The 25,540-nt window shown below is 39.7% G+C and overlaps 1 protein-coding gene across 1 annotated transcript in view; it reads left to right on the plus strand.

The window, feature by feature from the left end:
- The first annotated feature begins 319 nt into the window (after window positions 1-319).
- Window positions 320-25,540, plus strand: part of MME (membrane metalloendopeptidase) — a 132,280-nt gene continuing 107,059 nt past the window's right edge. The window contains exon 1 of the mRNA XM_084769748.1: window positions 320-614. The gene's annotated coding sequence lies outside the window, so the exon portion shown is untranslated. The remainder of the gene's footprint in view (window positions 615-25,540) is intronic.

A 25,540-nucleotide genomic window follows, 5' to 3' on the forward strand; every position in this document is an offset into this window, starting at 1 on the left:
TTGAGAGATGTGTGTTGGGGAGTGCTGGCCCAGAAGGCAGGGTTCTGAAAGAGAACAGTCTGTGCCGTCTCACAGCAGCCAGGCAGAGAAGACCCGAGCGAAGGCAAAGAAAAAAGAAAAGAACACATTGGTCTTCAAGGAAACGTATAAATGACCTTAGCGGTAAGGCAGCCTAGAGGATAGGCAGGGACAGGGAGTCCCAACAAAGTAAAAACATCTCCTCCAAAGACATGCCAGCCTTTTATTCGTGGGAGTGAAAACGCCGGGCAGGGAATTTACAACTTCAGAAATCGCTGACATGAGAACACAGAGGCGCTCTTGGAGATTGGACTCAGAAGACCAGAGTTTGGGACTACGTGGAATGTAGCTGTGAGACAAAAGCTCGTGGGTTTCAGCCTTGGAACAATGGTGTGGCCCCCTCACCACGAATGAATGCTGACCATTGATGGCCATTGCTTGAGGTTGAAAAGTGGGATTCCCTTGCTCAACAGGAGTTTTTGTCTGCGGTGGTGAGAGTTTACACTGGGGTGGATTTGTGACTCGCTGCTGGGAAAGGCTGTCACACATCCATAGAGCCTCAATTTGGGACGTTCATTGAACACCAACTTTTGACGGTAAGTAGTTCAATTTCATTTTTAAAAATAACAGTGACTGCTTAAATTTGCTTGAAACCTGAGAATCTGATCTTTGTTGATAGAACCTGTGTTTTTCATCCATTCTCTCATCCACTTTCACAGTTAGTTTTCTATGTGCAATGATTTATATTGTTTTCACTAGAAAAACTAAGGTTAGACATCTGAGAAGTGAGCAATAAGTTGTAAACAAAGACATAAATATTGTTGAGTTCACTTTCATGCATAAATATCATTTCACTCTTTCTCGGTTATGGGATTACTCATATTGTTGATATGTGGCTATGTTGTTGGTATTGCCTTGATAGTATTTTGGTTAAGCAATTTAGGAATTTGAGCATGACACAGAGAAGGTTATATATTTTTATTACCTATTTTAATTTAGCTTCTTATGCTGCTCCCTCCCTTTTCCACCCCTTATTCCTCCTATCACCCCAACACCAAGCAGGAGGGAAAGGTTAGTGAGGAGAGGGGGCGGAGTTTTCCTTAGGTGCTTCCTGCTGTGGTTCCTTGGGGCAAGTCCAATCCTCCGTTTAGGATAGCTCCAACTTCTTCTCATCAAAGGGCATAAACAGCAACCAGGAGCAGCAGGGAGGGGAGAGCAGCATTCATCTTCCTTCTCTGAGACCCTAGTCTCTCTCTGGCTCTGGTATTTATTCTCTCTCCAGAATTCTCAGAATTAAACTATCTGCAGCTGGCAAAGAGCCCCTCTCAAAGCCAGCAAGAGGCAAGTAGTTTGCTGCTGTGGACAATCTGAATCAGTCCCATGTCTCACACCTGGAATTAAGACAAAAACATGTTTATATAACGTAACTGAGTTTTTTAAAGAAACCGAAACTTCCATTACAACATAGAAAAAGAAATATTTGTAAAATGGATATATTTCTTACAGAGGTGCACATTGATATGTGTATATACTGTAAATGCAGAGAATGTTATATAATGAGGGATAAAATGGTTTTATTTGTGGTACAATTACTATTGGGGGAAGGTGGGAATTGCAACATATATCTTTGAAAGCATCGGAAAGACCATTAAACAGCCCCAAACCATGCAATTTAAGAAACAGCCATAAAAGTGGAAGTTTTTAGCTGGCAGAATATAGATCTACTGAACATGAGGGCTGTATTCAAATATTTAAGTTGTCTTACCAGAGGAGGCTTTGGTTCTCAGATAGGACTTCAGGAAAAGGCAAAAAAAAAAAAAAAATCAGCTTTCTGAAAGATGGAGCAGAATATCAGTGACACATATCTGCCAGACAGTGAAAATGTCACTCAGTGTAGTACCCACTATGGCTACCATACATCATGGAGAAGTCATGTGATATGTCACATAGTCCAACTGTGCTTCTATGATGGTCAAATATAAACTTTGATGGGTTTTTTATTTGATTTTCTTCTTTTATTTTTTTATCCCTACCCCACACCTACAGAATCTTACTATTGGGCCCAACTGGTTTCCCAAGTGTTGGGATTACAAGAGTGTGACACCATACCCAACACTCTGGATTACATGTTTTAAACTTGATGCCATAGATTATGACAACTGAATTCTGGAGAACTGGTGAAACTTTGTATAAAAAAAAGGAATCCTAGTAAATTTCAAGAGGATAATTTTGTTTTTTTTGGTAGAGATTAATAGCCAGGTATCAGGATTTTGGCATTAAGGCTGGGGCTGAGTTCACCAGTAGAGAGCTAGTCAAGTATGTACAAAGCTTTGGATTCCACCCCAGGAAAGAAAGGGAGAGAGAGAGAGAGACAGAGACAGAAACAGAGAGAGAGAGAGAGAGAGAGAGAGAGAGAGAGAGAGAGAGACGGAGAGACAGAGAGAGACAGAGACAGAGAGAGAGACAGAGAAAGACAGAGAGACAGAGACAGAGAGAAAGAGAGAAAAGAGAAACAGAGAGAAAGAGGGAAGGAGGGAGGGGGAGAGAGAAGGAGAGGAGAGAGGGAGGGAGGGAGGGGAAGGGAGAGGGAGAAGGAGAGAGAAAGAACAATGAAGGAATTATGGCACCAGATGGTATGGTTTCAGTCTGACCTTCACCCATGAGTGACTATGAGATTTGTGCAACAGATCTGACAGCAACAGCAACTATTTTGTAAAATGAGGCCTAAATAGTTAATTCACTGTCAAGAGTGTCCCAATGTGTGGTCACAATCAACAATTAAAAAGTCATTAATTATTTGAGTAACAAATTACTTTGTCAACATTGGCCCTAAAAGTCTAAAGCTTTTTAGTGAGAAAAAAAATGAACCTCTGAAGATTAGCTAGCCTAATCTAGTCATCCTGGTATCTAGATGTGATTTTTCAGTAAATAGAGCTAGGGACACACAAAATTCTGGGGGCCTGTTGCTGATATTTCCTCCCTCACTCTTTGTACAGAGCTGAAAATGCAGCAAATATTTACAACAGATTCACTTCACATCCACTAGGATAATAAATATATTTTTAACAGCATTGTCTCAAAGATTAAAGTACCAGAAGATTAACCAACCTGGGCCAGTGAGCTAGCTCAGCAGATAAAGGTACTAGCTGCCAAGCCTGACCACCTGAGTTCAATGCTGGGGATTCACACGGCGGAAGGAGAGAGCCAATGCCTACAAGTTTTCCCTCTGACCTCCACTAGTGCACCTACACACACACACACACACACACACACACACACACTCTCACGCGCACACACACGCACGCATGCACATGCACGCACACATGCACAATTGGTAAGTCTGGATGTTTTCCAAGCTCAATGCCTTGACCATTCTCTCCTTGTATTCCTAACTGTGAATGTTCTTAGCCATTTCCAGAATCATCCTTTGGGTCTCCAATGCTACCTGAACTTAATTCCCACCCAACCCATCTTTTCTTCTTGGTTCCGGGCTGGATTGCTGTGCTGCTCTCAAGGCTTCAGTATCTCTCTTCTCTTCTACACAGCCATGCAGAAGACATTTCTACACTGTAGAGTTGATCCATCTACACCCGATGTTGCCTACAGCCAAAGGCCCTAAGACCTGGGCAAGGCATTAGCAGGGCTTTATGGTTCCAGTTTACCTTGCCAGCCTCTGCAACTTCTCCTATGCTTGTTTAGCCTTGAAGGCTCTTGGTGCTTCTGCTCCCCACCTCTGCTCTCCCAGGACACACGGAGCAGCAGGACTTCCTGGCTCTGTTCACTTGAGTTGTCTTCCCTGTATGCCATTCTTTGTCTGGTCTGAAAGCCTCAGTTCGATGGTTATGGCTGAACTATAATACCTTCATCATCAAGTTCTTTGCCTTAAGCTTCCCTCCACAGAATCCCTTAACACTGGACCTATGCAGCATTTTAATAGCCAGTAAAGTTAGAGCTGACTTAAAGCAGCAGGGTAAATGCATAAATGGCTTCCCATGCTGATGCAATCAGCTAAGTTGTAAAAGCAGATGAACTCTATTTTTCTGCATTTTAACTCCAACTACTAGCTGAATCCTTAGCAGAGTACTCAAAGAGGTTGTTCAGTGTGTATGTATGTGTGTGTGTGTGTATATATATATATATACACATATATATATACATACTGTGTATATATATGTGTGTATAAATTATCATATATCTGTATATGTATATATACAAATACATACATACAATGCCTTTCTAACAGCATACAAATACAGGAGATACACTTCTCTGTCTTGTTAAAAGTTATCTACTATGATTACTGATTTCTGTAAATATATTTGTGCATGCAGATGCCTATCTGGAAAGCTTATTTTTCTTTCTTCTTGAGATGTCAATGAATGCAGCTAAAGGAGGTGAGGTCCACCATCTAGTCATTCATTTGATCCTATCTAAGGTCAGTCTCTGGAATTTTCCATTCTGAAAATATACAGCAAGAAAAATACCCACAATGAAAAAGACACAACAGGTAGTTGTGCCCAGGAATACCAGCTAAGAAGGCTGGAAGATGTTCTGATGCAGGACACTGTGCCTGGTGAAGGGTTACACATCTCTTTAGCTAGGTGGCTACCTCTGTGATGAGATGAGAACTGAATGGCAAAAGGAAATGGCCATGCAAAGATCTGGAGTTGGGCAAGCAGTGAGGTCAGGTGGAGAAAACAGGCTGAGGAATGAAGGTGATGATGCACTAGCTACATAGAAAACAGTTTTACCCTCAGAAGAAGACCAGTCACATTTTAGAGACAAGGATACTGATCACCAAGCTGTGAAAGCTTTTCCCAGAGTCATATTTTTTGGAATCTAAAGGGTTAATTATTCGAAGTGAATTCCGACTGCCTCAAGAGTTCAGGTTCAAAGTGCCAGGCCAAAGTGCAATGATTTAAGATAACATTACCTCTGTATTGCATACTAGCACACCATTATAAGTAGGATAAGAAAATACACGAAAGCCCTTAATCCACTGGTGTTGTTTGAGTGAGTATTCAACCCATTGTTTTCAACTTATATTTTGAAAGGAGGTTCACATGCCATGACAGGCATGTGGACGTTAGAAGGCAGCTTAGCACCATGTACATCCTCAAGGATCATTCCTTCAAGTTGTCAAGCTTGGTGGTAAGCATCTCCACCACTGAGACATTTTGCTGCCCTTTCAACCATCTTCAAGGGCAAATCTGTTATACTGTTTCCTCCTGCTTACAAATTACATACCTCAAAACTTTTTTGTCCACTCAGAACTATGATAGAATTACATAACACATTTCATCATGATGAAATTTTAATGGGTCACTGTGTCTATATTAATTTAAGTGGAATTAAAACACAAACTTAGGAATTTAAACTTTTAAAATATTTTTGAAAGTTTACCAATCCAAACAAGTGACAGACACTTGAGGGTTCTGAGACAACATTTGTCAGTTCAGCATTGTTTCCTGCTGGGTACTGACACACTCCATCAATTCTTCAAGGCTTCAGTAGAAGATTAAACAAATCAAAAACTGTAACTATGAAGCCGTTGAGAATCCTTTAAAAAGAGCAGGGCAATCATGGTGAACAATGAACAGATACACCCGTGTTCCCTCTCACAAATGATTCCATCAGGGGTCAGCAACCACCAAAAGACTAATTAAAATGTTAATGGGTATCCCATTAACTTTCTCCCTTATGCCACCGTAAACTTGAGGTGATATGGAATTTAATTACAGCTGTACTAGGAGGCATTTCTTTCTTCTTCTTTTTTAAAAAATTTATTCTTCTCTCGTACAATACATTCCAAGCACAGCTTCCCCTCCCTTCATTCCTCCAATTTTCTCCCCACACCTCGCCTTTCCCCCAGAACCACTGCTCCTCCATTTTCCTTCAGAAGAATTAGGCTTCTCAGGGACATCAATAGAACTCAGCATAAGAAGACGCAAAAAGACTAAGCACAAACTCTCATATGAGGGCTGGATAAGGCAACCTGGTAGGAGAAAAAGGGTTCCAAGTGCAGGCAAAAGAGTCAGAGACGCCCCCACAAAAATGTTATGAGTCCCACAAAAATTTTAAGTTAAACAATCATAACATATATGCAGAGGACCTAGAGCAGACCCATAAAAGGTCCATGTTTGCTGCTTTAGGCTCTGTGAGCTCCTGTGAGCTCTGATTAGTTGATTCTGTGGGCCTTATTCTCCTGGTGTCCTTGACCCTCTGGCTCCTACAATCCTTCCTCTCTTTATTCTGTCTCTGGGTTCCCTGAGCTACCCTTAATGTTTGCCTGTGGCTTTCTGCATCTGCTCCCAACAGATGCTGGAGGAAGTCTCACTAATGATTAATTGGGCTAGGCACTGAACTGTGAGTATAGCAGGCTCTCATCTCATTGACTTTCGCCAGTTGTGTTTGATCTTTGGGCCATCCAGTTTCCTTTCACAGTGTGTGGGCCACTCACACCATTGCTCCAGCACATCTTTTAGGCAGGATAGAGTGTAGGTCAAAGGCTTGTGGCTGGGTTGATGTCCCAGTCCTACCACTGGATGCCCTGCCTGATTACAGAAGATCCGGGTTCAGGCTCCACCTTCTCCATTTCTAGGAGCTCTCTCCAGGGTCACTCTCACAGGTTCCAGGAAGTTTTCACTGCGCTAGGTTTCTTCCACATTGCCTCCGAAATGCTCCCAATTCCAAATTTCTTAATACTAAGATACCACAGATTTCACTCAAAGGGATTACCTCAAGTATTGCACTGAACAAATATGTCAGTTTCCTTAAAGTCCCAGACTGCAAATATGTTAAATCTGAATAAGAAAAAGTCCTTTCGAAGAAGCCCAACCTTCTTAGCTTGACGTCAAGATTCAAGTTTTTGAAGGACAGTTCTTGGCAGAGAAGTTAAGCTAGAAACCTTCCCCAAGTTCAGCAGCGGAATCCAAAATCAGAAAGAGAATTTGTGTTGGTAAGTTCCCTCATCATCAATAGCTTATCACCAGGAAATTCTTGAGTCCAGACACAGGGCAGAATGCACACTAGTGATTTTCTAAGATTTCTTTTCCATTGTAGTTACACTTGCCCTGCCCAAGTGGCAATAATAAATATCTCACACGTGCCCAAAGACCTCATTAGGACCAAGGATTCTAGTTATCAATTCAGCAAGAGATTGTCTCATTTTAGAAGAGGTACACAGCCTGGCTCAAAAAAAAAAAATGCTCTCTTGTTATTAGCAAAGAAGCAAACAATTTGTAGTGTGCATTGTGCCTCTGAGATCTGTAATTGATTAGACTTCAGGGTTCTCAGAAGGAATATGACCTAATTAAGTTGGGGGTTTATAAAACACAGATGAAGGGGAACTGAGTATTTCATTTTAGCCCTCCCCCCTGGGGATTTAATAAAATGTGCAGCTGCCATTAGTTGACACAATGTGCCTTCTTTGCCTCTTCCTAACAAAGCTGAACAAGCTTTAAGGGCCATAGAATGTCTGTCCTACCCCATGGGCCCATGTCTGATGTTGGTCAGTTTTAGAAATGAAGCCTCCAATAATAACCAAAGAAAGTTTACATTTACATCCAGGATAACAAACAGTTTTCAGGTTCCCTGCTAAGTCCACTCAATTAGTGGTGGCTTCCTGGAGTTCTGTGTGGAACAGAACTGAGCTCACTTTGTGGGAGAGAGCATGGCAGTTGACTTGCATGTATTATTGATGATGGAAGAAAGGTGCTGTCCCTGACACCATGCACTTGCTGATCTTCAGGGAGTCAAAAGAAAAACAACATCATGATAAAGAGTCAATCAAATTCCCATACCAAAAAGGAAGAAAATGTAAAATGCATTGTGTGTGTGTGTGTGTGTGTGTGTGTGTGTGTGTGTGAGAGAGAGAGAGAGAGAGAGAGAGAGAGAGAGAGAGAGAGAGAGAGAGAGAGACTTTTAATGTGTTCATAGTAAGGTTTTGTATTCACGCATTCACCCATTCAATAAATACTCACTGTTTATTTATATGTACAATTTTCATTCACAAGTAAAAACCAGGCATATGTATGGAATACATGGTGTGTTTTGACACAGGCACTTAAATCAAGCTAATTAACTTATCAATTACCCAAATGCCGTTTTTGTATCAGAACCCTTAATTCTCTTGCTGTGTAGATTTCAAATGTGAACAATGGTCACTATGCTTTTGTTGGCCCTGAGTGTCTTTTCCTCTCTGCCTGAAATCGAGTCCTTTGGTCAGCATTTCCCCAACCTCTCACCCACCCCAACATTTTATTCTCTATTTCTCTAAGTTCAATGTTTTGAGATTCCACACAAGCATTAATCAGATTTCTTTAGCTGAGACAGATACCCAAGAAATAATCATTTTAAAAGAACTAAGATGTCCAGGCCCGCTTGCCTCTGATGTGCCTAGTGAGACAAGCAGCGGGGCGGGAGCCTGAGGTGGGGTAAAGCCCACAGGAAGCGGAAAGATGGGGTCAGACAGGGACCAGCAGCCAGGAAGATGATTCAAAGGCATGCCTCCAGGCTCTTACTTCCTCCTGCTGGCCTTACCTTCTCCGAGACATGAGCCAGTGGGGAACATCTCAGACTTAAATCATGCACCATGTCAGTGACATCATAAGGTATAAATCTTTCTGTGTCTGGCTTATGTTGATTAATATAACGTCCCTGGCTCCATCTGTGTTGTTGCAAATGACAATACTGTCTTAAAAAATATAGTATTCCACTGTATGAATCTATTGAATTTTTTATTCCATTCATTTATTTTTTGATCATACAGGTTAACTATATCCTTCTACTAAATATAATAGTGTAATTTATATACTATTTATATGTACATATGGTACTTATATATTTTATATAATGACAAATTATAAATAGCATGTTATGGTTAAGTAATAAAATGATAAATATTTACTGGCTACATTATTTTAGGAGCTTGAAGACATAACAAGAAACAAATCACCAACACACTCTATGTGAGAAAAAAACATAATTAAATATTTTATATTTGTGCATGTTCTAAGGGCTGAGAATAAATATATAGGAAAGAGAAAGTAGCATGATTATTGAAGTTGCCTTTCATATGAAACAGTGAGGAAAAGAAGATTCCCATAAAGGTGGCACTTGAGGAGAGCCTGACAGAGTGATGAGGGGACAGACCCTTATGGAGGAGCAAGACCTCAACAACGGAGAGACCTCAGTATGTCTGAGGGACAATAAGGAGCTCCCTGGCCCTGCCTAATGAGGCATATCACTGGAGAGATCAGGGCAGCCAGTGAGAGTTCTGAACAGGGCTTCTCCTCATTATGAAGCAGAAAAGTCACCAGTCAAGAGTCCTGAGGGCTGTGTAAACCTGCATACTGAAGGGATGGGCAGAAGTTAACAGACTACAGAGTGTGTCACGGTGATCTTCCAGGCAAAAGCATGTCAGCTGAGACCACATCAGCTGTGGTGGGGGTGGGAACTCACCACGTTCAGGGAAGGTTTGGAGGGGATGCTGCGAGAGGAGAGGGGAGATGTCAGAGAAAGGGGAGGGGCCTCTGATCATACACTCAGCAGCTAGGAACATACATTCTCCCTGTGTGAGGATGGGCAGAGTAAGAGAGCAGCCATCTTAAGGAAAAACAAATCCATCACTGATACGCTAAGTTCATCTTCATCATTGGAATCCACTTCCCTTAGGAAATGCACCACTTAATAAATCAGTCAAGTCCATAAATCAACTTCAGAAACAAAATCCTCATCCAGCAAGCATCAGGTTTGTGGAGTCTTGACAGATGTATTTGTGTAATTATGATTGCAATCAAGGCATAGAATGTGTTTAGCATTCTTAAAAAGCGTATTTCACGTGCACATGCACACACGTCCACATACCCTCTCTCTCCATCTCCTGAACACATGTCAGGTGTGTGGAGGTTAGGAGAAAGTTTGTGGACTTGGGTCTCCCCTTCGTATTGAACTCCGGCCAGCAGGCTTGGCAAGGCAGCACCTTTACCTGCTGAGCCATCGCAACAGCCCTACATACAATGTTGTTGTTGTTGTTGTTGTTGTTGTTGTTGTTGTTGTTGGGTTTCTTTTTTTAAGTCAACCTGTGAAGTTTTCTTTGTCCTAATCAGACTCCCAGCTGCCACAGACCTAAGACTCTGAGTCCGCTCTGCCATTTTGCTTATGTTTCTCTAGGAACCTTGGTCTAAATGTGGTCACATAGACAGAAATTTCTTCGACTGACTTCTTAACGCTAAGAGTAATAATTTCATGATTTCATCTATATGATTGCATTTGATGTCTTTTGTTGGTGTATCCTATTTACTTGTATACTTCTGAGTTCTAAGAGCTCTTTCTGTAACCTGGATAGTAGTACCTGACACATGTGTGCCGAATGAACACTGTCTCTCAGTCTGTGCCTTGCCTTTTCTTCTGAAAGAGCACACTGAGGACAAAAATTTTAACTTTTAATTTCCCTAAAGTTTAATTTATTGAACTTCTTGTTTTAATTTTTATTTCCAAAAATACGTCTATCTCAAGTTTCCAGAAAGTTGCTACATTGAATTTTCATGCTACTTTTCAAACTCCAGTTGATCATAGCTATGATGGCTTGTTTCCGGACTCTATTCTGCTAAGCTGATCTACCTAGGGCCAACTCTATACCATCTCATGTGCTATGGTAGCAGATTTTAAAATTACTATTTTATTTTTACAAATAGTAGATAATATTTGTTACTAAAATCCAGGGTTTCTCAGAATCCCTTGGTGGCTCTTTAGCTTTTTTGCGTATGTGTGAGTGTGTCTGTCTGTCTGTATGCCTGATTGTATGTGGTATGTGTGTAGTGTGTGTGCATGTGTGGGTGCTGTTGTTGCATATTCATGATGCTCTGAGGAGGCCAGAGGAAGACATGGGTGTCCTAGTCTATAATTATCTACCTACTTCTTTGAGAAAGGGCCTCTCACCAAACCTGGAGCTAGGCTGGCAGCCAAAAAGCCATGGCAATTCTCCAGTTCCTACCCCCCCACACACACTTGCCACACAAAACACACATACACAGTGTTAGGGTTACAATGGACACACAGCCACAACCCGCTCTTTACTTGAGTGCTGGGGATTCAAACTCAGGTCCTCATGATGTTGAAGCAGGCTCACTTACTCTAGGTCAGTACATTAAGTTGCTTATGTTGTAAATTCGAAGTCATTTATGGGTTTTGGTTTGTTTGTTTGTTTGTTTATTTGTGTTTGTTTTTTGGGGGGGTTGGTTGTTTTATGTTGTAGTTATTGTTTTGGGTTGTTTTGGGTTTTTTTTGAGACAGGAAACAGGGTTTGTCTGTGTAGCCTTGGCTGTCCTGGACTCACTTTGTAGACCAGGCTGGCCACAAACTCACAGAGATCCACCTGCCTCCACCTCCCTGAGTGCTGGGATTATAGGTGTGCATCGCCATGTCAGCTTAGTTTATGGTTTTTAGTTAAATCTGACTAATAAAATTCTCACAGTATTACTAAGTAGGCTCAATAATGTCCTCATTTCATAGAGGAGGAAAGGGAGCAGCTTGTCTATTTTTAAGCGGTTGGGAAGTGGTGTAGACAGGACTCAAAGCCAGGCAGTCTGCCTCCACAGCTTGCTTGTTTACATGCTGCTATGCAGCTGACAGGCATCAAGTATACATCATGTTCAAACCTTTAACCTGAGCAAATCACAAGGGGTGAGAAAAACATAAACTAAAAACCACGAGGAGAATTTGTTTCGAAGAGGGAGAGGAAAACCGTAAGAGATACTGCTGGAAGGTTAGATGCAGTGAGCCTTGGGAAACTAGCCTTGGATTTGACCACACAGTTGACTGAAGATACTGATAAAAATTGCTTTGGTAGAGATGGGGGAGGCTCAACTCAGGTTGTGTTCATAGGATGAGGAAAGGCTGGTGAATATAGACACCTCTCTCTCTCTCTCTCTCTCTCTCTCTCTCTCTCTCTCTCTCTCTCTCTCTGTGTGTGTGTGTGTGTGTGTTGGGGCAATGAACAGTAGTTGAAAGTGGAGGGTGAGAACACAAATTCAGGTTTGTAAAATAAAGCAGATGATCTACTGATGAAAGGAAGACCAACAATGATGGAGAAGTGAGAAAGAAGAAAGCTCATACCACTCCAATAGTTCCAAACACATACTTTGTCATACGAGTGACACGTGTCTCTCTCTAAGAACGTGAGCTAGAACCTCCTTTCCACAAGAATGTTATATCACACCTTCTCAGCTCTTATATATGGGTTATTTGCCTAAACTACTGAACTCTATCTTATATATAAAGCCCAGATTTTATACACATGTGGCAAGGGCATTCTCTAACAAACTTGAAGTAGTTTCAGAAGCCTTGATAGCCAATACTTAGCACAGCTGCTTGAATGTTTCGTTTCCAAGGACTTTGTCCAATCTCCCGGATCTGTGCTGTGTCAGTCAAACCATGTCTTCGGAGAACTGTATGAGATTAGAATTCACTCAGTGGATGACACGCCCCCATCTACCACTTGGCTGTATGCCCTGAGAGACTTGTTCTTGCCAGTTATCTAGGCAAACATGAGTTCCCAGTGCTATCTCTCTGTATGGCAGTAGGCCATGTGATTCATAGAAATGTACTCCCTTCATTTCATGTTAGCCATAGGCAGCATAACAGGAGTCTCACTCTTTAGGAGGCTGTTGAGGGCAGGGTTGAAACCAGTGCCAAAAAAAGAAAGAAAGAAAGAAAGAAGGAAAAGAAAAAAAGGAAAGGAAGGAAAGGAAAACTAACTCATTTCTAAGAAAACAATAGAATAGGAAATGGGTGTGCCAGTTAGTGGCTTCTATTTTCTCTTTGAGAATGGCCCTGGAGGGCTGTGGAGGGGGGGACAATAGACCATTATCTCAGAGTGAGGAGAGGCAAGAAAGTTGTGAAGGCATAACTATAATACAAAAGTGTGAATTAAAGGAGAACGGCTTAAATAGATGAGCAAACTACAGAATTCTTTCTTGGAAGCCATAGGACCTGCTTGAGGTAAGGCTCATGAGTTCCAGATGAGGTTCAATCAGATGACGTAGAATGAGTTCGTCTCCTAAGTGGCCGCTCTCAATTCTGAAATCATTATTAGGGGAGCTGGTAAGAGAGATCTTTAAATATTTTAGAATTTATCCCAGGAATCTTCATAAGATTTGCCAATTAAAGTGTTATGTTAAAAATAAATTTCTGGCTTTAACAATTTTATAGTGACCATTAAAAAGAATGCTTCCTTTGAAATATTCTAGGGCTGCCAAGATGATTCCCCATGCAAAGGTTGAAAGGAGAGGACTGACACCCACAAGTGTCCCGTGCCATGCCTACAACCTCCTACCTTCACCAAAATAAATACATGGAACTAAAACATTTACAATGAAGTATTTAGAGGGAATGGGGGCATCAATGTGCATTTTTTTTCTCTTCAACAGTTTTGAGAAAAATTAAAAATACTTGTGAATAGTACATGATACGTATTGTTGCGTTTTCAAGGTATCACCAGCAAACACTTTATTTCATGATGTAAAGTCACGTCCTTTGTGAGACTGGAAACTCCAAACCCTATCACACTGAGGGGAAACTAAAGCAAACAGAACGAAACAACAATCAGTATTAAATCAAGAATGGTGAGCATTGTCGGTTTACTCTCAGGTCACCCCGGCAGCATGCTTGGGAGAGTCAGTCTGTGTGGGAGCTCCCTTGGGCAGGGAAGTCCATCAACTTAATGTAAGTGGTTTTGAACTAAGCACTGACCTTTATTTGTTGTAAAGGTCTGCTGTGTGTGATGGGATGGAGTGTATCCTCTATGAACTTTGTTCGTTTGAAGCCAGTAGCAACTTCTATCAAATGATGGTGATCAAACATGTGCCCAAATTTTTATACGTTTCTAGAAACAATATTGCTCCCCAATAAGAACAAGCTTCCCTGTAATGCTGGCAATTTACATGTGTGCAGTGTTAAAGATGAGGAAAATGTACATGTAGTTAGCATATATAATACATATATGTGCCTAGTGTATATACATGGTACATTGTTCATTCTTGATTTACACACACACACACACACACACACACACACACACACACACACACACATTCACTTATATAGAGAGGAAAAGAAAAAGAGTAAAGCAGCATAAGATAGAATAGAGAGGGTGTAAAGATTTGCAAGAACCTGGGCTAAAAGTATCTAGAATCTATTTATACTGTTCTCATAAACTTCTAAAAGTATTAAACTATGTAAAAGAAACCCCACATACACACACACAAAAAGACCATCCAAAGACTTTTAGAAATGAAATGATCACAAGACTATTCCTCATTTTAGTTCTTCTATATTACATCATCAGGTTTCAGAAATTTGATGGAATGCTTCGTCCTGAATTTATGTTTAAGAAAGCTATCAAGGTGATGTTAATGCCAGTTTGTTTTTAACGTGTAGCTCAAAGATTTGGTGGAAATTTTTCTCTAAAGCACAGATGCGTGTTGTGAAGGAAGAACATGGCCGTATTGTTGCTTTATGACAGTGGTCCTCAATCTTCCTACTCTGCAACCCTTTGATCCAATTCCTCATGTTGTGGTAACCCCTAAACATAAGATTATTTACTGCTTTTCATAATGGCCCCTAGTGATCAACTGTCCTTGTAGTAGGATGTAGCATCCTTTGGGGCCCAAGAGTCGTACAGATGGATTTTGAGGCAGACCAATTCCCATCTTTCTGAGGTACCTCCCTACTGATTTCCAGAGTGGTTGTACAAGTTTGCACTCCCATGAGGAAGACAGGACTGTTCTGATGCCACATGCTTGGCATCATGAGCTATCACTTATGATTTTGATCTTAGCCATTCTGGCAGATATGACATGGAATCTCATGATAGTTTTGATTTGCATTTCCCTGATGGCTAAGAACATTTCTAAGTATTTCTCGGCCATTTAAAATTCACCTATTGAGAATTTTGTTCAGATCTATTCTCCATTTTCAAATTGAATTATTGTTTTTTATATCTAGTTTCTTGAGTTCTTTATATATTTTGGATATGAGCCCTCTATCAGATGTGGAGTTGGTAAAAAAAAAAAAAACCCTTTGTATTCTGTAGGCTGAAAGTTTGTCCAATTGACAGTGTCCTTTGCTTTACAGAAACTTTTCAGTTTCATGAGGTCTGGTGTATTGAACATTGATCTTAGTGCCTACAATATTGTTGCTCTGTTCAGAAAGCCTTCTCCTGTGCCAGTGAGTTAAAGACTATTCACCACTTTCTCTTCTCTCTGATTCAGTATCTGGCTTTATGTTGAAGTCTTTAATCTGTATGAAGTTGAGTTTTGTACAGTGATAAATGTGGACCTATTTTCATTCCTCTTCTTGAATACATCCATTTAGACCAGTACCACTTGTTGAAGAAACTGGTTTTTTTTCCAAATGTGTATTTCTCACTTCAATATCAAAAAACAAGTGTTCATATGTTTGTGGATTTCTGTCTAGGTCTTTGGTTAGATTCCAGTGATCAATGTGTCTGTTTTTATACCAATACCATGCTGTTCTTATTACTATAGCTCTGTAGCACAACTTAAGACCAAGAATGGTGGGACATGAATCAGTTCTTTTATGGTTCCTAATTATTTTAGCTACCCTAGGCTTTTTATGTTTCCATATGAAGTTGAGAATTTTCAATTCAATGTCCATAAATAACTGTTAGAAATTTGATAGGGACTGCATCAAATCTCTAGATCACCTTTGGTAGGATGGCCAGTTTTACTATGTTAATCTTACCAATCTATGAGGATGAGAGATACTTCCAACTTCTGATATCTTATACAATTTCTTTCTTCAAAGACTTGAAGTTTTAATAAAAAAAATTCATTCAGTTGCTTGCTTAGAGTTACCCCCAAGATAATGTATATTATATTGTTTGTGGCTCTTGTGAAAGGTATTGTGTCCCTGATTATTTCTTTCTCAGTCCATTTGCCATTTGTGTATAGGATGGGATGTTGATTTTTATGAGTTAACCTTGAATCCAGGCACTTTTCTGAAAGTATTTATCAGTTGTAGGCATTAACTGGTTTGATTTTTAGGGTCACTTATGTATCATATCATCTCCCAGTAAAGATGCTTTGACTTCTTCCTTTCAAATTTGTATCCTCATGGTTTCCTTCGGTTGTCTTATTGCTTTAGCTAAGGCTTCAAGTACTATATTGAATAGTTATGGAGAGACTGGACAACTTTGTCTTGTGCTTGATTTTAGTGGAATTATTTTGAGTTTAATTACATGTTGGCTATAGGCTTGCTGTAAACTGTTTAGAATGTCTCTTGTATCCATAATTTCTCCACTACTTCCACAATGACGGGGGGTTGGGTTTTGTCAAAGACCTTTTCTGACTCTAATGAGATAACCATGTGAGTTTTTCCTTTACATTTATTTATGTAGTGGATTATATTTATTGATTTTAATAGATTGAAACACATCTGCATCTCTGGGATGAAGCCAGCTTGATCATTATAACTAGGCTTCTGATGTGTTCTTGGATTCAGCTTGCAAGTATCTTATTACAAATTTTGTATCTATGTTCAAAAAGGAAATTAGCCTGTAATTGTTTTTCTTTGTTGGATCTTTGTGCAGTTTAAGTATCAGGGTAACTGTAGCCTCATAGAATATTGAACTGGGCAATGTTCCTTCTGTTCTGTTTTGTGGAATACTCTGAGGAGTACTGGCATTAACTTTTCTTTAATGGTTGCTAAAATTCTGCACTAAAACCATTTAGTCCTAGTTTATTTTAATGGCTTCTTCTATTTCACTAGGGATAGCAGGGGTTATAGGTTTGTTTAAATTGCTTACTTGATCTTGATTTAACTTTGGTAAGTAGTATCTATCTAGGAAATTATCCATTTCATTTAGATTTTCTAATGTTGTGGAGTATAGGTTTTTAAAATATGTTCTTATGATTCTCTGGATTTCCTCAGTATCTGTTGTTATATCTTCCTTTTCATTTCTGATTTTCCTAATTTGAATCATCTCTCTGTCTTTTGGTTAATTTGGATAAGGATTTGTTGATCTTATTGATTTTCTCAAAGAATCAATTTTTCTTTCATTGATTCTTTATATTGCTCTCTTTGTTTCTATTTTATTTACTTCAGCCCCATGTTTGATTATTTCTTGCTGTCTACTCTTCTTGGATATGATTACTTCTTTTTGTTCTAGAGCTTTCTGGTGTGCTATTAAGATGCTTGTATGAGATCCTTCTAGGTTGTTTTGTTTTAAATGTAGGCACTTAAGGCTATGACCTTGCCACCTAGAATTGCTTTCACTGTGTACCGTAAGTTTGGGCGTGCTGTGCATTCATTTTCATTGAATTCTAGAAAGCCTTTAATTTCTGTCTTGACTCATTTTTCATTCAGTAGAGTGTTGTTCCATTTTCATGAATTTGTAAGTTTTCTGTTGTTTTGTTGTCACTGATATCCTGCTTTCATCTCTGGTGGTCTTATAGGATGCAGGACATTCTTTCTTTCTTTCTTTCTTTCTTTCTTTCTTTCTTTTCTTTTTTCTTTCTTTCTTTTTTTTTTTTTTTTTTTTTTTTTTTGTATCTGTGAGACTGGGTTTGTGTTTGAGTAGACGGTTAATTTTAGAGAAAGTTTTATGAAGTACAGAGAATAATGTGTTTGTGTGAAATGTTCTGTAATTAGCTGTTAGGTCCATTTGGTTTATAGCATGTTAGCTATGGCATTTCTTTTTTAGTTTTTATTTAGATGACCTATTTCTTGGTTAGAGTGAGGTATTGAAATCACCCAATATAATTTTGTGAAAGTCAGTGATTTAAGCTGTTGTAGTGTTTCTTTTACAAATATGGGTATCCTTGTGTATGGGGCATAAATGTTAAGAATTGAAATGTCATCTTAGTAGGTTTTTTTCTTTGATAAGTATGTAGTTTCTTTCCCTATCTCTTCCAATTACCTTTGGTTCAGTCTTTTATGTTAAATATTAAAACGGCTACACCAACTGTAGTAGATATAAACATGTTTTTGTTTTGATCCCAAGTGTGGGATGTGAAACAGACTTGTGTAAGGATGTGTGGTATTTTTCCACTGAAAACAAACTTGTGAGAGAACAGGTGATATTTGTCTACTGGAAAAGGAACCGCCTCTTCTGGGTATGGTCTTTGCCAACTGATAAACATCCTGGTATGGACTCTAACTGTTCATCACTTCAAGACACTCCTAGAGAGAACCACACCAGTAGATGTTTTGAGATTCCGGGTTCTGGCTACTGCTCCAGGTCCCAGTGGCTGCAGTTGCAGTCACTTTTGTTGAATTGCTGGTTTGCTGTTTAACAGGTCTGTTGGAGTTCTCTGGACAATGCCAGTGGAATTGCTCCAAGAAACTATGTCGTAAACGGTCTACTTCTCCTGTTTCCATTAACCTCTTTTCTCTCTTGTCTAGGGTAGGTGTGTTGGAAGGGAGGTATAGACATTAAAGAACCCCAAAGAAAGTAGGTCTTAAAAAGTCAAAGCCAACAATCAACCTTTTTTTCGATCCAGTTGCTTGAAATATTCCTTTCAACCCTTTACACTGTTTCCCTGGCCTGCTCAGCTAGTGTGGTTTCCTTGTAGTGGGAGTTTTGGTTTCATTAAAAACCTAGTTACGTTATGCATGTTTTTGAGTTAATCTCAGGAAGGTTATTATAATTTGCCTTGTGCAGTATCGGGGTTATGATAGTTGCCAGCTGCAAATAGTTTAATACTGGGGGCTCTGGAGACTGTATAAATGGGATACCCAAAAGAGGGGCTGTGGTAGCTGCTGCTCCCTCTGCTTCTGCCACTGCTGCTGCATTTGCTGTTGATAGATTGCTGGTTTGTTAGCTTGTTGGACTGCTGCGTATTCTGACGACTGTTATGATCTATAATGATGCTGTGGCCTAGGTACCATGGTGGGGCCCATGCCATGGTGTACCATGTGAGGAATTACACCACACAACAGATCTGGTATAAGTTTATTGGGGGAAGGAAGGAGTGAGGGTCTGGAGAAGGGATGGAGATAGTGAGCGAACTATAAGGTTGGAAGGCTAGGGGGAAGAGATGGAGAGAAAGGAGGCACTTAAGACACACGTGTGCACACACACACACACACACACAGAGAGAGAGAGAGAGAGAGAGAGAGAGAGAGACAGAGACAGAGACAGAGACAGAGACAGAGAGAGACAGAGAGAGACAGAGACAGAGACAGAGACAGAGACAGAGACAGAGACAGAGACAGAGACAGAGACAGAGACAGAGCAAGCACTGGGGATGGCAGGTGCCCTTATATCCCATACACACCTGGTGCACCTGATGAGGCAGCGTCCCCCCTCACCACCACCTCACCACCCCACCCCCCAGCCCCCACCCCTGTCCCCTGAAGGCAGGCCAGTGGAATCCCCTGTCTGTTAACAAGGACAAAGATTGGCCTTGCCTCAGGAAACTCTATATGCCTGATCAGCAGGAAGGAGTACTCTAAAGAGATCTCAACAACCCCTCTCCTCACTAATGTTCTCTATCTCCTACCTGGTGTTGGGGTGTTGGGAGGGATTGGTGTGGAGAAGGGTGAGAGATACAAGAATCCAAGTAATGCAGCGTAAGGAAAAGTATGCCAACATTCTCAGGGTAGGCCTGCTGTTATTGAAGGCTAGGAGAGTGGGGTGAGTTGGGGGAAGGAAGGTTTGGGAAGATCTTTGTGATTCTGTGTGTGTGTGGGGGGGGTGGTGCCAGAGAGGAAAGGGAGCAGGTTTTCTGCTACAGAGCTGGTGACTCTATGGAGCATTAGGTCTAGAGGAGCAGAAGGAGAAGTGGGGATCCACCCTTTCCCTGGTAGAAGTGGCTCTTTCCAACCCTGTCAGAAACCTATAGGCAGAGGAAGTTGGAAATGACCCTCATACACCTTCACACATACCTAGTCCCCCATAGTTTTATGTCCTTAAAATTCAGCAGACTCTTCAGAATATCTTTTGTTCTTTTTTGTTCCTAGAACGTGGAGGACCTTTTAATATATAGTTTAATTATTTTCTTTCTTATACAACTATTTTATCTTTGAATATATTTGCATATATACAGGTTCTTGGGTACTGAAGCTCTTGCTGTATAATCTTTCCTGTCCCTGACTGACCACAAATCATCTGTTATTTAATCTGTCTCACCGAACTGTTCCAAACCTTTTCTTATTTGAAAAACTCTTTCTTTCCCATGTCCACTCTAGTCTTTAGCAACTCTTTGTCTTCGTACAATTTTTTGAATCTAGACTTATTCATGAAAATATGATTTTTACCACATTTTTTTTTTTGTCTTCCTTCCATGTTGCTTAAATCTGTTTTTCAGGGTTTTTTTTAGGATAAAGTCCTCATTTTTTCAAGTCATTAATGGAAGAGAGCAATGGTTACATGAGCTGTAGATAACTGGAGGAAGATGACTTTACTTACATAGCATCCTCTATAATTTTGCTTAAAATTTATTGTGTAGAAAACTGGGCTAAATATTTCAGGGAGTCACTCACCAAAGAAGGCCTCCAATGCATCACTACAGTAAGAGTGGCCCAAAATGGGATGGACTAGAGGCATACATTAGACCACCTGTCTCAGGAACTGTTTGGCAGCATCTATTGACTAAAGACATAAATCTCCTCTATCACCCAGTAATTCAGTCTCTATGTAAGTTTACAGCAGAAACATTTTCATGTGTGATGTACCCAGCATTAACAACTTGGAGGGTGCTCAAATATCTCAATTTCAAAATGAAAAACAAAATGCAAAATGCTCACAAATGAACAAACTGGCTGGATCTCTGCTGTATAACTATTCACTCCAAATGAAGCATTGCCTGCCAGCCAGCAGAGGGGATCTCATGAAACTAATGATCATTGCCAGCATCCAGAAGCTAAAGAAAAATATAAGAATCAATAAATATAAAAAGTTCAAGACTGTCATTGCCCTTCTTTAAGGTTCTATAAGCTATGAACAATTTGGTCAACAGGAAACTTTTCAGTGGTGACACCTGTAAGTGGGATGGGGAGTCTAAGGATGTAGTTTCTATAAAGTGTCACCTATGCTGGGTTGGGCCTTTCAGTTCAATGGGCTTGGAAGTGGCCCTCTTATAAGTAACCAACCAGTCACTGACTCATGGTCTTGTAACGGTTCCCTTGGTTCACCAAGCTGAACGTCCATGGAGTCTTTTCTTAGGTATGTCACTGTCCAAAGTAACCAGGTATGTTTTCGTGTTTTCTGGGGGAAATTAGGCAACAATCTCACTGACAAAAAAAAATTAAGGCAGATGAAGGCATAGAGAAGGAAAGAAGGCGAGAGGGAGGGAGGGAGGGAAGGAGGAAGGATGGATGGAGGGAGGGAAGGAGCGAGGGAGGGAGGGAGAGACAAACAGAGACAGAGACAGAGAATTGAGTATTTGTTGCATTATTTCCCTAGTTCTATGGAGTGCAGACTGATGCACAGAGTCAGCCATTAGCATGATAGGTACTCCTAGGGTGAGAAGGGATCCCAGAGAGCTCTCTGAGAGGCTAGAACTATTCTGCTTCTTGATGTGACCACTGGTCTCCTGACTACCATAACTTTGTAAAAAAATTATTCAATATATAAACCTATGGTTTGTTCACTTTTGTAAGCACATCTTGCACTGAGTGGGCTTTTGCTTTGCTTCTTTTTTGTTTGTTTTTTTTAGTTCAGTGCCCAAGATCATTCCTCCAGATAGGGTCACAGTTTTTGTTTGTTTGTCTGCACATGTCTTTACACGCACTGCAGGTGGGATGCATCCCATCCGTATCCTTAGATTCCCTCATTGTCTTTCTCCAGCTCTCATTCCTCACAGGCTTTCATAGTGCGCTTTCAACTACAAGTCACTGGTTCATGAAGAGGAGCAGAGTCATCTACAGTTCCACAATCCCTGCTCTCTCGGATGATGATTACTTGCTGTTCTAGTCTACTCTGTGCTAGAGCATCAAAGAGATATGCAGATGTATTTGCATGGATGGTGACTCCAATGTGTCAGCCTCCGCCTAGCTTTACCTACTTCCTCGTAGATAAGGCCTAGTGGACATCCTGGCCCCTGGTACACTGGTAGCAAATCCCTACTTGACATGTCTGCTCCTGGCACTGTGGTAGGAAATGGTTTGTATTATTTACTCTCAGAATGTCTGCTGTACTTTCTCCAAGCTAACCAAATATTTCTATATTAATGTACCTTCAAAATATGGAAAGGTAAGTGGGAGTGAAGAGCATAGAAATACATAAATTCTTTAGGTTTTAATTCATCTTTTCCCTTACTGTCTCTGGATAGAGAATGCCTGCCATATTCTGTTGCTTTTGCTGCTTTTTTTCTTCCTTAGTTACCTGTCTGTCTGTATACTAATATATATATTTTTTTTCCTTGATTCCCATTGCTATAAATTATTTTTCCATGCAAGTCTGTGGGTGCTGCTATTTAAAATGTATTTCTAAATTTGTTTTGGAAAAAGAGAAGTATCTCTAACTTTTTTCCACCATCTTGCTCCAGGCAATATTTCCCTAAGGGATGCCATATATTTTAAGCTACAATGGGTAGCTTTAAAAACTTGCATAAATACCTAAGAATCATGTCAACAATAATAATGATGCCCATACACAGAAATTTAAACTGCCAACATGTTAATGGAAACCCTTAACTGTAACTACTGTAGTTTTACAGTACCTACTTAGCAGATTCTGACCCCAGGCAACAAAAGACACATCTCTGCAGCTTTAGGACACATTAATTAACCTGTAATTAATTTCTCCCCAGGAAGGACCAGCAGTATCTTATCTACTGTTTACTGTCCCACCCTACAATCAGGAACCTAGACAATGTTCAGTTTTTAAAAATTGGATTAATCAATAAATTAATTAATAAGATGTAATTGTGGCAAATAAGATACTAAGGTAACATGACAAGGTTAAGAAAAGAAAAAGACGAAACACCGTCTCTACCATTCCTTTAGGCTGTCACAGAATTTGTGAAAGCAAACATGAACATAATGAGTTAGGAAAATAAAAACATCAGAGAACTAATTGAAAGGAAGCCATCCAAGGAAGAATAAACACATGAATGATGAGATGAACAAAACCACAATCAATGAAAATGCCACAAAAATCAACATACAAAGCAAAAGATCTTAAGGTATTACAAGAGAAAACGAAAAGCTTCATATTCATGATTCGTGTGACAAACCTCAGTGTTTTATGAATAATAAATGTAATTTCCTAATAAGATGCTCACTTTCTGAACTCCAGAAGGAAGTGGCCAAGGCATGGTCCCTCCGAGGCCTTAATTCCAGATGATTTCATAGTTGATTAATTTTAAATCCTTGCAGAATAAGTAATTCTCCCTCTTCTTACATGCTCCCAGATCATTGAAAAGATGTGACCACTTTCAAGTGTATATTAGAGATATTTACTAATAGTAAAATATGGCTTGAATAACATTTAAAATAAAAAAAGTATATCCTCTGCACCCATTCCTATAAAGATGAAACTTTTATACCAAAATTATTGTCAACATTCTTGAACTATAAATCTTTTGTTTCTCATGGTATGTTTACACAATTGAGCACTATCACACCTTCACAGATGACAAAGCTTAGACATAGAGAGGCTACTTCATATCTACAAGGCCCGCAAGTAGGAGACTGTGGAGCATAAGTACCAGTTCTACCTTGTTTACAAATGAGACAAAGCATCATCTGAGGTCATCTAGTTACATGTCTAATTAAGAAGCCTAATTAAGAGAAGGTAAAAGCAAATACACACCACAACCAAAAGAGAGATTTAGAACTTAAAACTACCTATGCAATCCTTAAATTCCAGACAAGTGAAAAACAACAGAAAACTGTATATAGCATCATATTCGGAATACATGGGGTGAATAGATGATCATTCACATGAAGTATAACCAAGCACAGGTAAACAAAATTTAAAGAGACAACAATATGATAATTCTGTATCAGCAAAGTCAAGTGGGTTATGGTGGCTAGGCAATGATACCTGGGATCTTGTTAATTTCTTGTTCTTTTGAGCAGAAAGTAGAGTGTCAAGCGTGGCCACGGTTTTACTTGGTGCTCAAAATAAGCTTGGTATGCTAGGTTTTCAGTCACTGATTCAGGATTTATTCTTCTACTACTATCTTTTTGGAGGTTTGGTTTACAACCCCACATCTTGCACACTTGTAACACAAATGTATGATTTCACAATACCGTATTATTGGATATTAGAATCTCAATATACAGATTTTGGATAGGAGACTCGATAGCATTGGATTAAGCCCAAATTCCACATCTTTCCAAATTTTCTCTATGGTATTTTAAGGTTTTTCAAGTTGCTATGATCTCTGAGACATTACGATTATTTTGGTGTGGGCATTTTAATTTATTATTTCACACTTACACACTGTGTCTGTGTGTGTGTGTGTAATTCTGCAGGCACACACACACACTATAGCACATATGTGAAGGTCAGAAATCATCTTGTGGGATTCAAGTCTTTACTTCTACCCTGTAGGTTCTGGGGGTTGGAGTCAGGTCATCAGGCTTGGCAGCAAGCTCCTTTAACCACTGAGCCATCTCAAGTCCATAAAGATTATTTTGTAGGCAACATATGTTTGAAAGATGTGCCAAATTAAAAGCAGTATTACAGTATTTACAAAGCCTCCTTTGCAATGTGAACCTATGAAAGAGGTCTCATGGTTTGTTTTTGTTACTGATTTATGAGACTGAAATTGCCTTTATACATTGGACATACTTCTTTTAACTCATCTGACAAATTTTATAATTCTAACAATCTACTTATAGCATATTTTATCTTTGACTAGGAACAAAGCAGGCCATTTGCAAATAGTATACAATTCTATTTTCTCTTTTCCAAATGTTAGGGAAATTTTACTACTATCTTATTGCCCCAGCTAGGATTTCTTTATTAATACTGTATAGAAATAATGCTAGTTAACAGTCTCATCATATATCTTTTAATATGCCTTTTAAATTTTTCATTGTTCTATTTTACATTTAGTGTGTGAGTGGTAGTGGTGGGGTTTGCCATGACAACATGTGAAGGTCAGAAGACATTCCTTCGCTTGAGTGAATCTGGAGATCAAACCTGGCCTGTGATTCTTTGATTTATATAGTCAATAGTCATTTATATTTACCTATATTGGTCATTACAACTTTTTGTTTTCTTATCTAGGTCCTATATTCTTTTTCATTTGTAAGAAAACCATTTAACACCTTTTTGACTTAGACCTGTTGGTAACAAATACTTTTTAGTTTCTTTTCTTTCTCATAACACTTCTGATCCCCAAGGGGGCAGGTCCAAGAATTCAAGTGCAATAGGCAGGTACCCTACTACTAATCTTACCCCCCCTCTCTCTCCCTCCCTCCCTCCCTCCCTCCCTCCTAGCCACTGAAAAGCATACCCCACAGCCCAAAGCATTGAAGTTTGCACTTTTATTGTCTTTAGGCATTCATTCTTCATAAGAATTTACCTATCAATCCTCCT

This window comes from Acomys minous (genome assembly GCF_964271855.1).
Source record: "Acomys minous genome assembly, chromosome: 19".
Lineage (NCBI taxonomy): Eukaryota > Metazoa > Chordata > Mammalia > Rodentia > Muridae > Acomys > Acomys minous.